Source organism: Danio rerio, chromosome 14 (genome assembly GCF_052040795.2).
Source record: "Danio rerio strain M-AB ecotype USA chromosome 14, GRCz13ab, whole genome shotgun sequence".
Taxonomy (NCBI): Eukaryota; Metazoa; Chordata; class Actinopteri; order Cypriniformes; family Danionidae; genus Danio; species Danio rerio.
Window position 1 is genome coordinate 51,297,576 of NC_141034.1, and position 22,338 is coordinate 51,319,913.

At 35.2% G+C, this 22,338-nt stretch overlaps 2 long non-coding RNA genes across 6 annotated transcripts in view; one reads left to right on the forward strand and one right to left on the reverse strand.

The window, feature by feature from the left end:
- Nucleotides 1-2,809: 2,809 nt before the first annotated feature.
- The window catches only part of LOC137487503 (uncharacterized), a 41,490-nt gene continuing 21,961 nt past the window's right edge, over nt 2,810-22,338 (reverse strand). The window contains exons 2-4 of the long non-coding RNA XR_015507998.1: nt 4,358-4,504; nt 3,043-3,140; nt 2,810-2,950 (exon numbers count right to left, since the gene is read on the reverse strand). This is a non-coding gene — a long non-coding RNA (uncharacterized LOC137487503). The remainder of the gene's footprint in view (nt 2,951-3,042; nt 3,141-4,357; nt 4,505-22,338) is intronic.
- LOC147840910 (uncharacterized) lies at nt 14,608-15,652 on the forward strand. 5 transcript variants are annotated; one of them, XR_015506974.1, is made up of 3 exons: nt 14,608-14,980; nt 15,056-15,118; nt 15,198-15,652. It is a non-coding gene; the product is annotated as an uncharacterized LOC147840910 (long non-coding RNA). The 5 variants fall into 5 exon arrangements; XR_015506972.1 differs by having other exon boundaries at nt 14,608-14,650; nt 14,893-14,980; nt 15,056-15,652; XR_015506973.1 differs by having other exon boundaries at nt 14,608-14,635; nt 14,893-14,980; nt 15,056-15,652.

The following is a 22,338-nucleotide window of genomic DNA, read 5'->3' on the forward strand; positions in this document are numbered from 1 at the left end:
TACAATTTCGTACGACTGAACTTGTACAAATTTGCACGAATTAGCCACTAAACTGGCAAAACGTAAAATACTTACGTTTTCTCGTGAGATCAGGCTGCTAAAATTGCTCTTGTCCCTCCCAGCCCTCAAATACGTTGCGTACCCTTCTCACCCCTCCCCACAGCATCCCTCCTCGCTCTTCAGACATGTCGCGCACACCCTGTCAAACACCACCAAACCACTACCACCCCCCTGACAGCTGAGCAGGACTCTGTAAAATAAACTGTGAAAGTGACCAATGTGAGGAGAGTTTACTCGCACATGACTTGTTATAGCTATTTTGGTCCGATTAGAAACTTTGCCGTGTGAAAGCGAGCCGCACTAAGATCAAAGAGCAACATTGTAACAATTTTAATCCCTGTTTCGGAACAACTGAATCGATTGACAGGTGTGAAAGCACTCTTAGTGTTCATATAAAATGTTTGCTGAGAACGTTCTCTATATTTGTTATTTTGTAATTTTAAGCAAAAAATTTTGCAGCTTCGACACATTATAGGACAACACAATATCATTATGTTATATACACTGTAGCCTAGTGAAGTGGGTCATGACGATTAAGACACCGACGCCCTACAAAAAAACCAAAAACTTTGCATTTAGGCAAATGATCTTATTTAGTCTGCATATAAAATGTTTGCTGAGAAGTTCTCTATATTTGTTTTCATTTATTCTTTCACTTTCTTTTCAGCTTAGTCCCTTTATTGATCCGGGGGTCGCCACAGCTGAATGAACTGCCAACTTATCCAACACATGTTTTACGCAGCGGATGCCCTTCCAGTCACAACCGATCTCTACACACTCACTCACACTCATACACTACTGACAATTTAGCCTACCCAACTCACCTATACCGCATGTCTTTGGACTGTGGGGGAAAAACCGGAGAACATGCAAACTTCACACAGAAACACCAATTGACCCAGCTGAGACTAGAACCAGCGACCTTCTTGCTGTGAGGCGACAGCACTACATCCTGCGCCACTACATCGCCCTCTATATTTGTTTTGTCATTTTAAATCATATATTTAGATATATTTGATGTCCAGGTGAGATTAAATTTACATAGTAACGATCAAATACAAACATTAAGCAGAAGCAATTTGATTTATTAATGTAAAAATTAAACCATTATTCTGACATGTTTATATTTAAATATATTAAAATATTAATTTATCGTAGTAGATTTTGTAACAATTTAAAGGGGAAATGAAGCACTCAGTCAAGTTTACCTTATTTTGTACATTGGATTCCACTTTAATGAAAATATATTAAACAAACTCGATTAATGTAACCAATTAGAAGAAAACGCCGTGCTTTATAATAGATTTTAGACCTAGGGTGCTGCCATCTTGGTATGTCGCTGTGTCTGACGTCACGGGGATGGTTTCGTTCCCTCCGCTGAACAGAAACAATGGAAGTAAAGGAGTCTTTATTGCCTAATTCACCTCCATGCGTGAAGTTGTAGACGTGAAGCTGTTGCAAATACAAGCATCAGATGTGTGTCTAATATAAAAGTATATATATATATTTTCTCTTTTTTTTTAATTACCAATCATTTGATGAGCTTGGATTCACTCTCTGTTTTACGCTGCCTGTTTAGGTTTCAACCATGATTGTAACAGACTGAACACAGAGACTGGACAGCCCAATTGAACTCAATGCATAAAGATGTGGACGAGCATTACAGAGCTGCTGCAAATACAACAAATATAAGCATTTAAGAGCCTTCAGTTGCGTATTTGTCTTTGTTAATACCTTTCGTTTGATGCGCTTTGATCCAATCTCTTACACTGCTCCAGCACTGCCTGACGAGGGGATTTACATTCAAACTAATGCAACGATTAAAATCATACATGACTTCACACTTTATTAAGTCACGTCTGTGACATATTCCCTCTTCAAGTCGATCTCTCAACATGTTATGAAGGATGTAAAAACCTGCCATGAGAAAAGCCGCGGTGATATTAGTGCCGTTTTCTTCTAAATGGTTACATTAATCGAGTTTGTTTAAATATATTTTCATTAAAGTGGAATCTAGTGTACAAAATAAGGTAAACTTGACAGTGCTTCACTTCCCTTTAATTGAATACAAACTTTTTGCTGACAAATGAGTAAAAGCCGAATGGTATGTGATCAGCTGGGGACAAAAAAGAAGGAAGAATAGACTCCCCTCAAAAAAAAAAAAAAAAAAAAAAAAAAAAAAAAATATATATATATATATATATATATATATATATATATATATATATATATATATATATATATCCATCAACATTAGGATGTGAAAATAAGGGATATGCCTATCATAATAAGGGACTACTCCGAACCCCAAACCCCTAAAAACAATCCCCAAATTACTAAATATGTTCCTCTGGAGCTGTTCCTCATTGTAAATAAACAGTTAAACTGTAATATGTTTTATTATTACTATTTACAAAATAAAAAATAGATAGTAGCAGCAAATAAATTAGCAAACAGTTCAGCTTATTAAAATTAATAGCTATTAAAAAGAAATAGAATCTAGTTACTAAATCTCATCAACCTTTTCTTCACTGTATAACTTACACATTCTGATTGAGAGCAACGGATGAATCTCATTTATTTAGATTTTTTCGTTTAATTACATTAAATAATTCATCATTTTAAAAATGCACACATCTAACATTATAATGAAAGCATTCGACTGCTTTCCAAACTGTTTATGCTCATTTAGGACGAAATGAGTTGTTTGAAAAAAAAAAAAAAAAAACCCACCAAAATCGACATCTTTAGACATTATTATTATTTATTATGTGTCAGTTCAGACACGAACCCAAAAACCAGACTTTCGCTCTGCTCAGCGTCTATTTATTATGGAGCACGTCAGCTGACAGTGATTGATTTGAGGATTGCATAGGAGGGGCTATGGCACCTGTAATGAAAAGGAAAGGGAATTGCGCCGTTTTAAATTTATTTCAATGTGTTTTCATGCATCGATAAAACAAAAACACAGAACAGACTCACATTTAAGAGCAAGGGGCGTCCCCTGGTGGTTCGGCGGTATGAGTTGTGTATAGGGAGGACTGGCTCTTTAATATTTATTGCCACCCTTCAGAGAAAGACTGAAAATACGGGAGAAATACGGAAATATATCTTTACAGGATGATAGTGGGATAGAACTGTAAAATACGGGAGAATCCTGATAAAAATGGGAGGGTTGACAGGTATAATATATATATATATATATATATATATATATATATATATATATATATATATATATAAATTGATATATTTATATATACTATTGTTTTAAGGGAAAAAAATATATATATATACACACACACACACACACACACTTTGTTTTGGCATATTTCTTAAAAAAGAATGGCATATTTTTTCCCTTAAAACAAGCAAAATAATCTGCCAATGGGGTAAACAGAATAATCTTGTTTTTCCCTTTGACAAGGCATTATTTTGCTTAAATATTTATTTTTTCTCAAATCAAGACAATCATTTTGACTGTTTTGCTTGTCTAGAACATGCATCTTGATTCATTTTTGCATTGTATTATTCAGGTATGTCTAGGTATATCCAGATTTAATTATATAGCACCTATAAATTGATTGACGATTATGAATATTTAAAGTTTTGAATTAACATGAGCATATCAAACATTAAACTTTGTGGATATATGCAATTAATATCATGTAAATAGGACGTGTTTGAGTAAGCTTAATCCACTGGCAAGCATTGGGAAAACAAGTAAACAAAACCCCTAATCAACAAATATTTCCATCAATATTTCCCTGTCTAAATCAACACTGCCCTCATTATTAGATGTGACAAGCGTTGAGAAGGCATCTTGAACATTTTAACTTTTCAAACACAAGCTCTTGCCGAGCACTGGCTGTTTCTGTGATTAGACACTGAGGGCTAAACGCTCTTCACACCACCATCTGTTCAGTAAATCTCTTCTTCCTCGCCACTCTTCTGTCTGGCTTTTTCCCATCGTCTAAACAGAGCTCAGACCCTGGGATTTTTGCCATTGGTCAGAGCTTCTTCTGGCTCTTGGCTTTAGCTGATGTCCCTCTCAGATGGCCAATCCTCAGTGTGGATTTGTGCTAATTGCATTAAATGGTGTCGGATGTTTCATATTAAGAAGACAATGCATTTCACACAATTAAACCAACATGAAATCTGAAAACGTGGCCCAGACGTTTCTGGAGATCGCAAATTATGTTACCAGAGCTATGTATGGCTGCATTTTGCCTTCAAAACGAATGCTATGAGGCGGTAGGATCCCTTTTCTTTTCTCGCTTATCAGCTGACCCCTTACCTCCATGTAGAAAACGGTCCGCTATTACCAGTTTGTCCGGTAGCTCGACGCATACGTTGGCGGACTTGAGACGCAGAGCGAAGATGACTGCGACAACAGCGTTCAAGTCTGGCAAAGATCCGTTCCAGAAAGCAGGTAAGACAAAAGCTGGAAAATAAAATAAACAAGTAAATAACAGAGTGAAAATGTGGTAAAATCTTAAAATGTGGTAAAAATCAGGCGGCTTTTCTTTTTCTGGATTGCTTTAGAAAACACTGCGGTTGGGTTTAGGAAAGTGGGTGGGCGGGTCAATCGGTGCTTTTTAAAACAATATTGGTTGGGTTTAGGAAAGGGAGAGGGTGGGGGATCGGTCGGTTAGTCTGTCAGTTGACAGCGACCTCTGGTGGATTTATGCAAGAACAGCAGGCACAAATGGCACTCCCGAGAGAAATTTGAGATCTAAAAAAGCATACACAGCGGCCTCTGGTGAATTCGCAAAAACAAAAACCTCCTGGGGCTTATTTGGTGCTCTCCAGAAATTTATTTAGAGGTATGTAATCAGAATGAGCCTGGGTGAAATTAAACTACTATAGACGATGGTTACTAGAAGACACAGCTGCGGCCGGAAGTTAATGAGAATTATTTATTAAAATATCCATGAATTGTTTTTTATTAACATCCAGCCCTACCCCAACCCTCACATAAATGTAAATTATATACAGTATTACTCATGTTATTTATGAAACAATCTATTAATTGTAATTTACCCATTAATTTACACATTAAATGTATAAAAACATTGGTAAAAATACTGTTATATGTAAAATCTAAATTTTGGGAAAATGTGTTTCAATAGCAACTTGGTTTAGTTAATAAACTAAAATAATAAAGATATCCAAAAGAGTAGGGCTGCACGATTCTGGCTTAAATTGAGAATCACAATTTCTTTTGCTTAAAATCAAGATCACGATTTTCTCAGGATTCTGTATCTCAAACGTATGGTAAAACAGCTAAAATACTATTAGGCTTATGTGTGGGTCTACTGTTGGTTAAAATAATACATTTTGTATAAACTTGGAATGACTTTAAATAAGTCCTGGTTGTTATTTCAAAGTAAAGTGACAACATCAAAATATAATTTTTTCACTTGTCATTGACAACATTATTAGACCATTTTTTTCTGGTAAAATGAAACATTTGTCATAATCAGATTCCCTCTTGCATTAAATTCAACATTATATAATCTAGAGTGGTTATACTCACCCAGTAAACATTTATTTTCATGCTCAACACTATGAAGGAAAAAAAAACATGTAAATATACTTCTAAAATGGGAAATGATCATTAAAATGATGTGTGCGCTTTCGGATTCACTTTTTACTGCTGAGTGTGGTTCATGTCACTGAACGTTATTTACAACTTAATTACCTGTTATTCACAGTCTGCGCAGTTTCTGTCAACTAAAGTAGACATTATTTGCAGGCACATGCACGTCCATTTGATAGTAAACAAACAGTGCGTCAGCTCATGTGTGATTTCGCGGCCGAGAATACTTCATTACATGATGACAAAAAATACTCTTTTGGGTGAATTATACCTTATAAATATAGGTGACACTTTTAACACCATTTGCAGGTGTCCATGTTGCTGAGCAACATATATAAAACAATGTGAAGACTTGTGTGACCGCCTTTACGCTTCTCTACTGACCGTGAAAATATAATTGAAGATCGAGTGTAAAGTTGCATCAAGATTGTGATCTTTTTTTCGATTAACCGCGCAGCTTTACAAAGGAGTTAAACTGAACAAAATGTTTATGTGCATTGTACAAACAATAAATTGATCAAATTGCGGGACTTAATCACACAAACTCAATGATCTCAAGTACAAACAAGTGTGCATTAATTAATATAATGAATTGTTGTGAGTTGTGACAACTAAAGAACAAATGGAAACACTTTACCAAACTAAAATCTTATTGAATAAAATCAAATACGTTTTTATGAAAGCCAATTTTATTTGCTCTACTAATCAATAATAGCTGTTTTTTTATTATGTGCTTTTTTATTTGATAAAATACACTTTCTAGATAAATTATAGATATTTAGATTTAACTATAAATCTCTATAAAAAGAGGTAATCATTGCATTTTTATTATAAACACAAATCAACAACACAGGGCAGTTCATGACACAATATATAGCGCCAAATTATAGTGCTGATATGTATGTCATGACTTTGCCAAGTAAGATGCGATCCTAGATTAACATCATGTTGATCCTGAAACATTATTTTTGGTATAATAGTTGAATAACAATCATGTAGAAGTGTATAAACCTAACCGTAAGACTAAACATAAACAGTAAACATATCTCTTAACTCCTATTGGAATGATGTTCCAGCATCAACGTTAATCCAGTAACATGTCCTACTTGCTGAAATCAGGTTGGCGGTGCTGATATACAATATAGCGCCAATATTTACAATGTGGGCATTTCAGGTTAGGGCTGCTCGATTTTGGAAAAAATCATAATCACGATTATTTTGGTCATAATTGTAATCACGATTATTCAAAACGATTATCAGTTGAAGTCAAAATTATTAGCGCTCCTGAGAATTTTGTTTTTTTAAATAACTATTTCCCAAATTATGTTAAACAGAGCAAGGAATTTTAACAGTATTTCCTCTAATATTTTTTTTTCTTCTGAAGAAAGTCTAATTTGTTTTATTTTATCTAGAATAAAAGCAGGTTTAAATATTTTGAAACCCATTTTAAGGTCAATATTATTAGCCCCCTTAAGCAATATATTATTTGATTGTCTGCAGAAGAAGCTACTGTTATACAATGACTTGCCTAATTATTCTAATTAAGCCTTTGAACTGCACTTTAATCTGAATGCTTGTATTTTGAAAAACATCTAGTAAAATGTTATCTACTGTAATCATAGCAAAGATAAAACAAATCAGTAATTAGACATGATATATCAAAACTATTATGTTCAGAAATAAGTTTTTTTTAAAAACTTCTTTCCATTAAACAGAAATTGGAGGAAAAGGGTTGCTAATATTCTGGAGGGCTAATAATTCTGACTTCAACTGTATATATACAGTTATTTTCCACCCTGCAGAGGAAAGAGAAATAAATACAATAGAATAAAAATATAAAACAAACTGTTATTTAAGCATCTTCACCCTAAGAAAAACACTTTAGCTACAAAAGTCCTTCAGTCAGGAGCAGTAAGGGATGTTCTCGTCGTTTGATTAATGATAAAACAGGCTGCAGCATTTGGCACCGTCACTTTAATGGTTTCTGTTTCACGTGTCTTTTGATTCTCAACTCGTTTGTTTATTACACAAATGAGGGTTAATATGAATAATCACTAATCATCGCGTTTTGACACCTATTTGACCATTAAAGCGCTCACGTTAAGATGACTTTAGATGTCTGCGCTCCTCTGCTCATCTCAGTGTGCGAATCAGACCGAATGCTAACCGCGTGCTTGTGCGTGTGCGGGTGTTGCACACACACATAAGCACGCGGTCTTTCGCGCTTTTGGTGTATGATGCAATAATCGTTTATCTCGATTGATGGTTTTTCATAATCGTTAGAAGCCGAAATCGAAATCGGATTTTCAATTAATTGCACAGCCCTATTTCAGGTTACAGTCCCCTGTCAATATACTGTCCCATCATAAAAAAGGCACAAATGTCCAAATTAATATTTTAAAAACAAAACAAAAAAGCTTTTCTTCATTTCAAAAAATGCTTCAAGTGTGCAAAATTTCCACTGAGCTTCTGTTCTCCACAGAGGTCTGATGGGGCTAAAAGTGATAGCAGAGAGCAGAGAAGAGAAAGAGACGGATGAACAGACCTCTGCGCTCCAGTCCTGCTGCGAGTAAGAAGCTGTTCCGGGAATTGAAGTCCAGATTTTGTTTTTTCGAGACTCTCTTCACCTGGATGACTGCAGTGATACGCCGCGGCGCTTGCAGAGGTTACGCATGAAAACACTTCATTCTGAGGAACAGTGTAACCTGCTGAGAGCCTTAAACCTGATATCAACCCACACACACACTTACTAGAGTGATCCTTGATAGTTGTTGTGTTTGTTGATATTTGCTGGGTAAATGAGGCCTGTCTCTCTTGTAGAATATACCCCCAAAAGAGGACTAAATAGGCTCCATTTCTCTTTCCTTCATCTCCCATCTGCTTTCCTCAGCAGGCTGTTTGTACCTGCTGCGAGATCCTTTATTAAGCTTCGTAGCAAATGTGTTTGGAGGGGGCAGTTGTCGCATGATCAGAACTTGTGTGTTTTTTTCTGCCTGGCTGCATAATTGTCTATTTTGATTTTCTAAACAGTTGAGTTTATCAAACACTATCATCCACCATTGGAGCCAGAAATACAGAAAGGAAAAGCGACAGAGAGATAAAGAGAGAAAGAGAGAGAGTTCAGGCACATCCACGGCCACCTGTTCTCTAATTCTCCAAGTCATTAAAATTACATCATGTAAATGAGCGCACTCCAGCAGCATCAATGAGTCTGTGTTGGATTTATTTCATTGTGACGGGAGTCTTATTCGAAATAATGTTAAATTGCCTCTACTATGCATATCTACGCTTATGTCTTTATGTTTTTATCCCAAGGTCTCTTTAATATTGGACTGCACTGTATCCTGAACAGATGTTGTGGTGTTCTTGGAGGAGTGGTTATCATGAGATTGATTCCTAAAAGACCCCAGTGACAGACCAGTCTCTGCACTGGTCCTGTGGGCCAGCCTGAACACTCGCCGGTAACCTACTCACACCTGCAGCTTCTCCATGATGGATGTCCAGCTCTCTCCAGCCACTGGCGCCTAGACTGAAGTTTGGCCAGAGGAGAAATGGTCGTGTCCAACTGGGCCTGGTTTCTCTCAAGGTTTTTTTCCTTCACTTCCATCATTTGGTTAAGTTTGTTTCTACGCCACTGTTGCCACTGTCTTGCATGGTTTAGGACTTGTGGAGCTGCGCATCGATGGATTTGCTCTTCATTGTTTGGACTTTCAGCAGTGAAAATTAAACCACAATAAACTGAACTAAACTGAACTTTAACTCTGAAAACTGGAGTGACACGGTTTCAATTTACTAGAACTTCTATGTTAAGCTGTGCTGGGAAAATCTACATTGTAAAAGTGCTATAGAAATAAAGATGAATTGAATTACTAAGTGCCCCCGTGTATTACCTATCATGTAATGTAACTATTTGTGAATGTAACAAATGTTTGTGAATCTAAAAACTGAAGTTGTAACTGAGGCCAGGAAGAGTTTAGTTAAAGTTTTCAACATGCTGAGACAATTTTGAATCTTCCAAAGGATCCGGATTTGCTGAATTAGTATCATTGTTAATTTGGCTTTTAGACCTGGTGCCTGTTAGGATTGGGCAGGTATAAGATTCTGACGGTGTGATAACCTTGGATAAAAATATCACAGTTTAACGGTAATCACAATTAATGCAAAACAAGTTCTTTCCTGCGGATCGATTGTTTTATTCCGAAACAGGAATTAAAATTGTAACAATGTTGCTCTTTGTTCTTGGTTGTTCTAGCTAAAACAAGTCACAAGTGAGTAAACTCTCCTCGCATTGGTCAGAGTTTCAGGATTTATTTTGAGTCCCGCTTAACTGTCATGCGTCCTTATTTTAAATTATGACAATGAGTAGTAAGACAATATAAGCGAAAAGTTGCGCTTTAATTTTGAATGGTGACACCACAGACACCATCGCCAAATATATATCAGAGGTAAGACTTTCTCATACATAGCCATTGGCTAGAATTATGCATTATAGGCTTTACATTAAAGAGAGGAAAAACAGATAAACTAAGACTGCAGTTCAGTCAATTTTCCTAACTAATAAACAGCACTCTAATATTTCTAGTAGAGCTGCACGATTCTGGCTAAAATAAGAATCGCGATTTTTTTGCTTAAATTGAAGATCATGATTTTTTCACGATTCTGTAGATGTAAAATAAAGATTAATGAGTCTGCAATTATTATTGTTTTTTTTTCAAACATATGGAAAAACAACAATATTATGTGTAGGAGATCTACTGATCTCTATAAAAAATTATATTCTACTTTTAATAATTCTGCTGTTGAATAATGTTTGAGATATAGGCCTATGTCTGCAATCTTTCATTGACAACTATATTAGACTATTTTATTCACTGGTAAAATCAACATTATATAGGCTAGAGTAGTTATACTGACACTGTAAACATTTATTTTTACATTTGAGTTCTTTCACACACTAGAATTTGTTTCAATCGAGCTGGGACCACTTCAATTAGGTGATCTCAGACCTATTGTTTTGGTGTAGATCCGAACGTGCTTGCGGGATTCACATATGCCAAATGAACCGCACTGACTCTTTCATGAAAAGTCAACAACAGTATATTAGTTTCAAAGCATGTGATTGGCTGTTTGCTACTGATGTACTGGTTTAGTTTTATCAACTCAAAACTAATCCTACAATCCTGAGCCACATCATGGTACAGGGCCCCTGTTCTCAAACCAACCACTGACTCTCTGATTCTAAAACCAACCATTTTAGACAAAATATAAAAAGGAAAGTGCTGTTGGACTTTAGATGAGTGTAAACCTATTGTATTAGATACCAAAACAAAATTAAAGAGCTTTAAAATAGCATAATAGGGGCACTAATGGCTAACACCTACAATTCCACCATGAGCATGATTCATTCTCATTGCTCTAAACTGCCATGGACGAAGAGAAAGCTTTGGGGAACAGTTGGCCTGACATCTGATCGATGAAGTTTATTGGTGTGATATATATAGCAGGTTCAGAGTTTTACAAGGTTTCCAGGATGCAACATGAAATGCAACATTAATAGTAAAGTGGTAAATCATGGTTTTGCTTGCTATAACAAAAAATGCTTAAAATGCCTGAAAAAAACAGGTCATTCCAAAGCTATGTGACTTATAAAACATTTACAATGAAACAGACTGAAGCTTTTAAGCTTCAAAAAACAGGGAAAACGCCATAAAACTATCACAATTGTCCATATTTACTTTAATTCAAGTTTATTTGTATAAATCTTTTTATTTGTATAGATCTTTTTATTGTTATCGTTCCATAGCAGCTTTTCAAAAATGTGCACATTATTACTACATTAAAGTCAAAATTAGAAATGTTAAAGAGCCCCTATTACGGGTTTTTGCTAATGACCTTCCATGCAGTGTAACACACAGGCCCGGATTAAGAACTCAGGGGCCCCTGGGCACATTGTCTTGTAAGCCCCCTACCTGGCCGCACCCCTATATTAGAATCAGAATAATATAATAATTTTTAAATAAAATTAACCTATAATTTGTTGCCCACATATATATATATATATATATATATATATATATATATATATATATATATATATATATATATATATATATATATATATTAGGGGTGTAACAGTTCACGGATGTAACGGATGTACCTGAGCGGTGGGGTTGAGTTGTGCCCAACGTACCTAAAGAGCTGGGAGGGATTCGGTGGGGAGTGGTGTGTGACGTATTAAAGGACCGGGGGGGAGACGCGCGATTTCCAGAAGATTATCATTTGTTTGCGGGCATCCAGCAGTCTCTGGAAGCTTCCGGGAGACTTGGGATGCCTAGGATTACATTAACATTACTAGCCATTTTGTGAGCTAGTGTAGCACGTGCCTGGAGTAGTGTTTGGAGGTTGGCTCTTCTGTGTCGGGGGCTCCAGGGTTGCTGGGGCAACGGGGGCAGAGCCAGCACGAGCAGCCAGGCTAACACAGAAGCTAGCAAGATTGCTAATGAGTGCATGCTTTAATACAGTGATATTCTGAGTTCAAAAGCGATGGTCTACTGTTTAACATGACAGCGGGGAAGTCAGCATGTTGTCTGCCACTACATTTGGGATGCCATGTTGAGCGTTGTTGCACTGAAAACATTATATTTTCTATTTATGCCCTTTTATTTTTTTAGATATTAGTCTGAATTGAATCGTTCGGTTCGTAATGCGTACCAAACCGAAAGTTTCATACCGAACGGTTCAATACGAATATGCGTATCGTTACACACACTCTCTCTCTCTCTCTCTCTCTCTCTCTCTCTCTCTATATATATATATATATATATATATATATATATATATATATATATAGAGAGCTCTCTCTCTCTCTCTCTCTCTCTATATATATATATATATATATATATATATATATATAGAGAGAGAGAGAGAGAGAGAGAGAGAGAGAGAGGGTCTACAATGATTTTACTTATTTTTCAAAGCATTCAAAAAATACTAATAAAGCTGGTACAAATGAATGTTTTTAGTATACTTGTTCAAGTTTACTAAAACAGTACTATATATAATATAGTATTAATATATATGGCTTTGTTTTATAGTACTTTTTAGTCATTTTAGGGCTTGACAGGCACAGCGTCAATTATTATTAGGGATGCACGATATATCGGCCGATAAATGCTAAATTTAAGATTATCCTTATCAATGCGATGTCTAAATTTGGCTGCTATCTTTAAGCCGATAAATTATGTAATTGTACAGAACTGCCTGCCTCCCGCATGCGTGGGTGGAACTTGTTCAGACTTGTCCAGTGCACTATAATGGATCTCTCCTCACACTGTTTATTCCTTCAAAGTTTGTCCTTTCTTCATGTGGCATTGCTGTGCGTTAATAACTCAGTAAGTAACCATATTTCTTATCATTGTAGATGTGTTTGATTGAGTGCCATTGTGTATTTTGGTTTAAATCACTTCAGGAAAAAATATTACATGTGTAAACATAACAGCAGAGACGCACACATGCTAAACAACTTGTTGGGTTGTTTGTAATCTAATATGATTATTTGTTATTATCAACCCGTTGCTTGCCATGTGTTGTTGATGTAATTGTTGTTGATGTAATTGTTGTTGATGTAATTGGATTCAGTTTGATTGGAATATTCATATTAATGAGCGCACCTGAGGGCTGTCACCCCACACACAGACACACACACAGACACACACACACACACACACACACACACACACACACACACACACACACACACACACACACACACACACACATCTGACAGTCTTCACAGCAGCATGGGGGAGAGGTGCGCCGGTCACTGAATCCAGCATAGGGGCTCTCAACTCGCCGCACATTCTCTTTATATTATGCTCTGTGTTTGACTGCGCCCGTATTTGAGTTAAACTCTCAGTGGTTTATAATAAACTTTTCATCCAGCACTTGACAGCAAAAACGAACACAGAAGCGTTGTCTGATTGACAAACAGCAGCTACATGTGTTCAAAAGATTAAAAACACCAAATAGGCTGAATCTATGCCACATTTTTTAAAGTAATACAATCTGTATTTAGCTTTTTGCTTGTACGGTGGCTCGGAGCTGCCAAAACACCTCTAAAAAGGCTTTTTTGGATATGACATATTTGTGCACATGTACATTACTGCACCACGCTTAATTCAAGAACATTTGAGCTGGTTTTAGACCTTAGCTCTTTCATTTTAATATTAATTAAAATATATTTAACTTGCTTGTTGATTAAATCCCATTTTGTTATTTAACCTATTTTTTCATGCAATAGTCAAGTTGCATGTTAATTTGCTATGAAGTAAAGGAAATCATTTATTTTGTGCATGCTGATTTATGTGAAATCGTGAATATAGGTTTATATTATCACCTTGCAATTTTGAAATCATAGCTTTTTTGCTTTGAGTATAGACTATTCAGTTCACAAGAGCAGTTCAATCTTTTATGAAGTTTGCTGTATAAAAATATAACATTTTGAAATATTTATAATTATCGGCCTATATATCAGCCTCCAAGTCTGAAGAGTTATCGGTTATTGATATGGATATGGAGGCAAATAACCAATATATTACAGCTGACAAATATAAATATTTTAAAATGTTATATTTTTATCCAGTGAATAACCTCAGAAAAGTTTGATCTAATCTTATAAACTAAAAAAAAGCAATAATTTCAAAATTGCAAAGTGATTATATAGACCTATATTGCCGATTTTAAATAAATCAGAGCATGCCAAAAACAAATTATTGTTTGTATAGAATGTAACATTTTTCCTGAAGCAATTTAAAACAAAATACATGTGATGGGGCGACGTATGGGCTTGGCACTACATTTCCCATAAGTCCGTAGCAGAGCGTAACGTTGCGTAATAGGTGTCAGTACGCGCTATAAATAGACGCACAACAGCATAGCGTGCTTTTGGTTGTCATTCATTGAGGCTACAAACAAGTGGGTATCAAGCAGGTAATTTGTTCTCTAACTATTATAGTAATTGTGACTTTGCTTGTTCATTGTGTCAGGAGAGCTGTTTGTTTATTTGATGTCATCATTTCAAGTTTGATTGCATGCATTTAGAACAATATGTTGTTAGATCAGCTCTGTGTAGCGGAGGATATAAAGTGCCCTCACGCATGGGATTTATTGCGAGGTAGGAAATGCGAGAAGAAAGGCGGGGTAAACAGTTACTTTATTGTGTTGTGTTTCAGAATCCCACCCGTGTTAATGGTGATTGGCCTGGTGACACAGTCGGCAGATTTTAACTGATATGCTACTTGTGTGAATTACATTCAAAAGGTAAAAGGAACTTAAAATGCTACTTTAATATTTACTATTACATAATGTGATTATTTAAATAAAATGGTTTTATAGGTTCTCTAAGAAGAAACTCTGGGTTGGGTTTTAATTCCTTTCGGTTAGGTCCAGTTATGTAAGGTATTTGAATTTTATCCAAAGCCATTTTAATGCAGATTTAATATTCACAAATATTTATTAAGTCGTTTTTGTGTTACAGGACTAGCACGACTATTGTTACTATTTTTGTTTGTTGATTTAGGTGAAAGGCCCTGTTTGTTGTGTGCTGTGTACAAATATTATTGTAACTTTTTCTTTGGTTTGTTTTGTTACTCTTGTGTGTTAAAGGGCAGCCGCTCGTCTCCTCCGTGGGTGTGACTGGCACTGGTGAGGTGGTGGGACCCTTTAATGGTTTGTGGTGATTTGTGTATATTTTTGGAGTGCTGTGGTTGCTGTAGTGTGATTGCTGTGCTACTGGGAGTTAAGAGCTTCTCATCTGTTGCATCTTCTCACACTTCGTCCTGCCCCTTGTAGGCCTGAGGTTTGCCCTGAATGTTTTGTTATTTTGTGTTGCTTACTTTAACATTCTCTTTTTTAAATTGAAATTGCCCCATTTATGCAATGTTTTAACGAGTAACTGGTTTTGTACTTTATAATAAAAACTGTTTGAATGAGTCATAGAGTTCTGATTAAGTTTTGTGGCTATTATTCACTCATCATTATCTGATGGGTTACATACACAATGACACTCTATCAAAATCTACAATAATAAGGAATATGGTTACTTACTGAATTAATAACGCATAGCAATACCATAAAGAAAAAAACTAACTTTGAAGGAATAAACAATGTGAGGAAAGCTCCATTATAGTGCACTGGACAAGTCTAAACATGTTCCACCCTCGCATGCACAAGGCAGGCAGTTCTGCACAATTACGTAATCTATCGGCTTAAACATATCAGGCTAATTTAGACATTGGATCGATATTCATAATCTTAAAAATAGCATTTATTGGCCGATAATGATATGGCTGCCAATATATCATTGATCGGCCAAAAAAATCCATCTCGGTGCATCCCTAGTCATTGTTTATGATAATAAAAAAAAAAAGGGAATAGATAATTGTTTAAAAAATGTATATAGTTTGCTCTACACTTACCGTATTTGTGTAATTTAAGAGTGTATATTATATGAGAACATTTTTGGATGCAATTTTCCTTTAAAACGCTACGATTTTAAAGTGGTTGTCCAACCAAACCTTCTTTAAGTTCTTACACAGCTGGGCTTCCAGTTTGAGTTGGCCTGGAGAAAACTGCATTATTGATAAACAACAAAATGTTCTCTTTTTTTGGTGAACAACTGAAGCTCTTTAACCTTACCAACCCCCCAAAAAGAGGAGAATGTTGGACAGCTGGAAGAGACAGAAAGGAGATGGACATGACAAGTAGGAAATGCAGCTTCTCTTTTCCTGGCATCTGTTTTCTGCTGTGCCACATTCAATTCCAGAAGGGAATTAGCCTGTCGATAAGAAGCCATTACTGCTAACTCTGTGGAACTGCACCTTGCATTCAATTGTCTGCTTTGCAATTTATTTGAAATCTTATCTTTCCTCTCAGAGTAGTGCATTCAGCTGCAGTCATGTCAATGAATGCCGTTTATGCTGCATGCAACATAGCCGGAGGTAAGAGAAAGAGAGGAGACAAGACTAAAAGACAGATGTTGGCAAGGAGAACAGGTCATACTGGTGCAAATGAAATCTGCCTCAATCATTTTGTAATTTTCTTCAGTGAAATGTCCATCACAGCTGTTATTACATTACAGTCCAGCAAATGCACCTGTGCTATGACCATGCTATTAAAACATTGTGGTATACATTATTATGATCATTCAGGTATGCACTTAACGACCACTCTATTAGGACACATTATCAGCCAATCACATGGCAGCAACTCAATGCATTTAGGCATGAAGACATGGTCAAGACGATCTGCTGCTGTTCAAACTGAGCATCGGAGTGGAGAAGAAAGGTGATTTAAGTTACTTTAAATGTGGCATGGTTGTTGGTGCCAGACGGGCTGGTCAGAGTATTTCTGAAACTGTTAATCTACTGGGATTATAACACACAACCATCTCTAGAGTTTACAGAGAATGGTCCAAAAAAAGAAAATATCTAGTGAACGACAGTTCTGTGGGCGCAAATGCCTTGTTCAGTATCATTAGAAATATCATTAGTACGATTTGAGCATTGTGTTAACAACTCAGCCTACCTGAGTATTGTTGCTGCCCATGTCCTTCCCTTGACCACAGTGTACCGATCTTCTTCCGGCTAATTTTATCAGAATAACCCGCCATGTTATAAAGCGTGATTCATCTCAGACTGATTTCTTGAATACGACAATGAGTTCACTGTACTCAAATGGCCACCACAGTCACCAGATCTCAATCCAATAGAGCACCTTTGGGATGTGGTGGAATGGGAGATTCCAATGCAATCTCACTGCAATTCGTAACTTTTTGATTTAGTGGCTTATTTGTATGAATTCATACAATTTAGTACGATTTGCTCATCACTCAATGACGGTTGCGGTTTGGGGTGGGGTTGGGTGCTATGCTTTCTTTTTAAAATCGTACATTTTCGTAAAACTGAACTCGTACGAATTCGTACGAATTAGCCCCTGAACTGACAAAACGTAAAATACTTGCGTTTCCTCGTGAGATCAGGCTGGAGATTCACATCATGGATGTGCAGTCGACAAATCTGCACCAACTGCGTGATGCTATCATGTCAATATGGAGCAAAATCTCTGAGGAATTTTCCAGTACCTTGTAGAATCTATGCCACAAAGGATTAAGGCTAATCTGAACGCAAAAAAAGGATCCTACCCGGTATATATATATATATATATATATATATCTGCAATGAGCAGTTTTGTGTATTTTGTGATCAATATATTTAAATTTTTGTCCATTTATTTATGCTTTTGAATGGCACTGAGGAACCTTAATTTTTCTTTCAACAATTTTTTACTTTGAAAATTTGGAAAAAGTGACTTTTAATAACATTTTTATTAGTTTAAAGTGATATATTGTTTGGGTTAGTGTTTTATATTACACTACAGAAACCTTGTAGTAAACTGCAAGAACATTTTCTGTTATTTTACAGACTTATTTCTCTATATATTATTATGACTAAAATGTCAGTAAAAGTCACTTTGTTAAATTATGTTGAATTTTCAACATTAAAAGTCGACAGAGCAGAGATCACTATCCCAAACTGCAATTCACAACCGTAAATAAATGGAAAACACTTGTAAATCTTAAAATACAGAAAATAATGTACAGATATTTTTGACAGTGTATATACTAAAAATAAATACTTAAATAAATACATATGTTCTTTAATCATTTTATTATTAATAATAATAATTTAGCCATTTTATAGGAGCATCTATATGATTAAATACTAAACATTATTCACTTAATGAAGAGTCAGTGATTATGTATACTGTACATGGATACCAATAATCCAATTTTAATACGATTAAGACAATACTCTGATTAAGAGTCGACCATATAAACATCGATTTTAGATTACGGTCAAAATCGAACTAAACAGAAACAAAATTAAGTAATGTGGAGAATGCCGATTTTAGTCACATTATTGAAGTGCAGTACAGACATGTAAACACCGCAATCAAATTATTACCATCGTGTAGGATTTTCGTCGCATTTTGTGACAGGATAGTTCATACACACACTGAAAACATATAAACAGAGCTCTGGTGCATTAAATCCGTGTTGTGGTTTCACTGTATGTCTAGGCTAAATGTAAAAGCAAAAGCAGAGAACAGGAGATGACAAATGGGCTCGGAGCAGCTGAGTCTGACAGCAGTGCTAACCTTTGCTCAGGAGACTCTCAGATGAGGAGCAATGACTCATGGGAAGACCAGCGTGTCAGTAAAGTCTATGCTTAAGAACAAACAATTAGATCAGCTCCCCAAACACTAGCAGTCACATCCAATCATTCAGTGACCATTTTAAACCATTTCTCGTCTCAAAAAAAAAAAAAAAAAAATAATAATAATAATATATATAATAATATATATATATATATATTAATAATAATAACCGACACGTATAAGAGAAATCGCCACACTCCTCTCACAAACTTTTTATAAATTATATAACTATGTATATAGACCAGGGATCTCAAACTTACAGCCAAAAGGCCATTTACATCCAACCTCCTTTCTCCCTCCGGCTCGCAACTACATCAAAAATATACTGAGATTCAGCCCAACAAAACATATATTTTTGAACCACTGTCATTGTTGTGCAGTAGCGTCTAGCCCAGGTGTGGGCAAACTTGATCCTGGAGGAACGGTGTCCTGCATAGTTTAGCTCCAACCCTATTAAAACAGACCTTTCTACAGAGTTCAAGTGATCTTGAAGACACTGATTAGTTTGTTAAGGTGTGTTTGACTAGTGTTGGAACAAAACTCTGCAGGGACACCGGCCCTCGAGGATCAAGTTTGCCCATAACTGGTCTAGCCACTTGTGGTTTTGACCCGCCGCCTAGTTGACATTTAAAGTACTGCATTCAGATTAGTTTTACTTTCATTTTTTCTCAGTGTGCGATCGAGAGTAACACACATGCGATTGAATTCTGTGTCTGATTTAAATGTTAAAAATATGTCTGTAAGTGCCCTATGTTTACTAAAGCTCTATTTTTGTAAATATTCAAAGGTTGTTTGATTATTATCAGTTTTAAACCACATGTATTTTTTTGTATAAACACTTCTTCATGGCTTACACATTAAGCATGTGGTGTAACAAATATAACAATTTTGCTAACATTCGATTCAAATGGTCTCATTAGATTGATTTTCCTCATATGCTTATTAAGATTTGCATGTAAATTAGTCAAATTGTACTGCTGGTTCAATTGAACATGATAAAGTAAATGTGAATTAGGGCTGGGTGATAATTCGATAATGATAATTATCATGATATTTATTTTTTCAATAAAACGCTATTGTCAGTTCGATAATATTTACGCACCACACGCAAGGCTGCGCAGGCATTTTGCAGCCTGCTCTTCCAGATGCCGCACGCAGTACAAGTTTACAGCCATACAGTGTTAGTTGCACTTGGAGGATTAAGGAAAAAAAGGTTAAAAAAAAAAAGTCACAGTCACAGACATTGTTGACATGAAACATCACAAAACTTCAGTCTGGAGCAACTTTATTTTTTGCAATCAGACACAAAACAGAGCAACTGCACAGACAACTCATTAAAAGCAGAAAAACACCACAAACCTGTTTCATCGTTTAAAACAGTGTCTCTCTTATGAAAATGTTAAGAAATTAACTTAGCATAAATGTTATACTTAGCATATTTTTTGTGTCGAAATGCCACGAAGCAGTAATATCAGCCCTCTGCAGCAAACTGCGGAGATATGACTGGAGCCTCTTTTGCGCTCTCTTGGTGTCACCACTCTTGCTCTCGCGAGTTGATTAAAACAGATATTATCAAATTGAAATTGTGGTTTGACATCAACAAATTTCATTAAATACAAATAATACAAAGGTTGTGTTATTTAGGAAATTAAAAAGTAGTCATAATTAAATAAAAAAATTTATATTGAAGTTATAGAAAGAAAATATGCAATTAAGTTTCTTGGTGTTGTATAAAACCATTAGTTGGAAACCGCAAATAAATAATGTGACATTAAATTTAGTAAAAACTGTAGCAATAGTGTATAAAGCAAGATTTATCCTGGACAATAAATCAATGTATGTATTATATAGCACACTTACGTTGCCATATAAGAGTTATTGAGCTGAAATGTTGGGGAATACATATAAATCTGCCCTTTCCTTATATAAATCGATCCTTAAGTACAATGCAGAACAAAAAGTAATCAGACTAATGGAAAATATGGGGTATTTGGAGCATACAAATCCTTTATTTTTTTTTTAAATTGAAGATACTTAAGTAAAATGAATTGGTTAAATTTAAAACAGCACAATTTATGTTTAAAGCTAGGAATAAAATACTTCTGAAATGCATACAAAAGTTTTTTTGAAGAAAGACAAAGGGGGATATAATCTGAGAAAAGAACTAGGAGGTTGAAAACAACTTAAGTACAACTTTGGACAACTTTAAAAAGTTGGTAACACTTTACAATAAGGTTCATTAGTTAATGCATTTATTAACTAACATGAACTAATCATGAACAACACTTGTACAGCATTTATTAATCATAATTGAACATTTACTAATGCATTATTAAGTCCATGCTTGTTAACATTAGTTAATGGACCATGAGTTAACATGAACTAACAATGAACAACTGTATTTTCATTACCTAACGTTAACTAACATAAACAAATACAGTAGTACATGTATTGTTCATTGTTTGTTCATGTTAGTAAATGCATTAATTAACATTAACTAATTAACCTTATTGTAAAGTGTGACCAAAAAGTTTGAGTATGTCTACATGTGGTGTGAAATTTTGCAACAGACTCTCAGATGTCAGGACATTAATCAATTTAAAAAGTTGTATGAATATATATTATTAAAGGAATGTAATGATGAACAGAGGTGATTGAAAAAGGATAAAATAAGAAAGGTATTATACAATTTCAATTAATGACTGTTTGCAGTAAATGTATTTTGGCGTGTATGCTATAAAATGTAAATGTACAAATGAAATCAAACAAATAATATGTCAAAGATGCCAAAAGGATCAAATATGTCTCATATGTCCCATGTAAAAAAAAGAGATAAGTAAAAGAAGTAATACTAATGATGTGTATGGTAATGGGGTGGAAAAATAACAAGCTTGTGCTTCATCCAGCTCCATTTCGACCATGTTGTAATGTATTTTTGAATTTTTATGTATGACATTTCTGTTCGAAAATAAATAAATCAAATCATATATTGTTCATTTTATATACATTGATTTCCATTTATTACAATACAATATGCACAATTGTCAACCAGGAAAAAAAGTCAGTTGTTTTGTTTTCTATTTGATGTATTTCAATTTAAGTACTAAAGAATGATCTGATTTCATTGTGCTACTCTCTGTGCTGCTTCTACACGAGAACATCCTCCTAACCGCTAAAGAAGAAAGTGAAAAAAATGTAAATGTACAAATGAAATCAAACAAATAATGTCAAAGATGCCAAAAGGATCAAATATGTCTCATGCTAAGCTTTTACTGTATGTCCCATGTTAAAAGAAGTGAAAAGTCAAAGAAATAATAGACAAATGATGTTTGTGGTATGGGGTGGGATCCTTGTGCTTCATCCAGCTCCATTTTCAACCATGTTGAAATGTATTTTTGTCA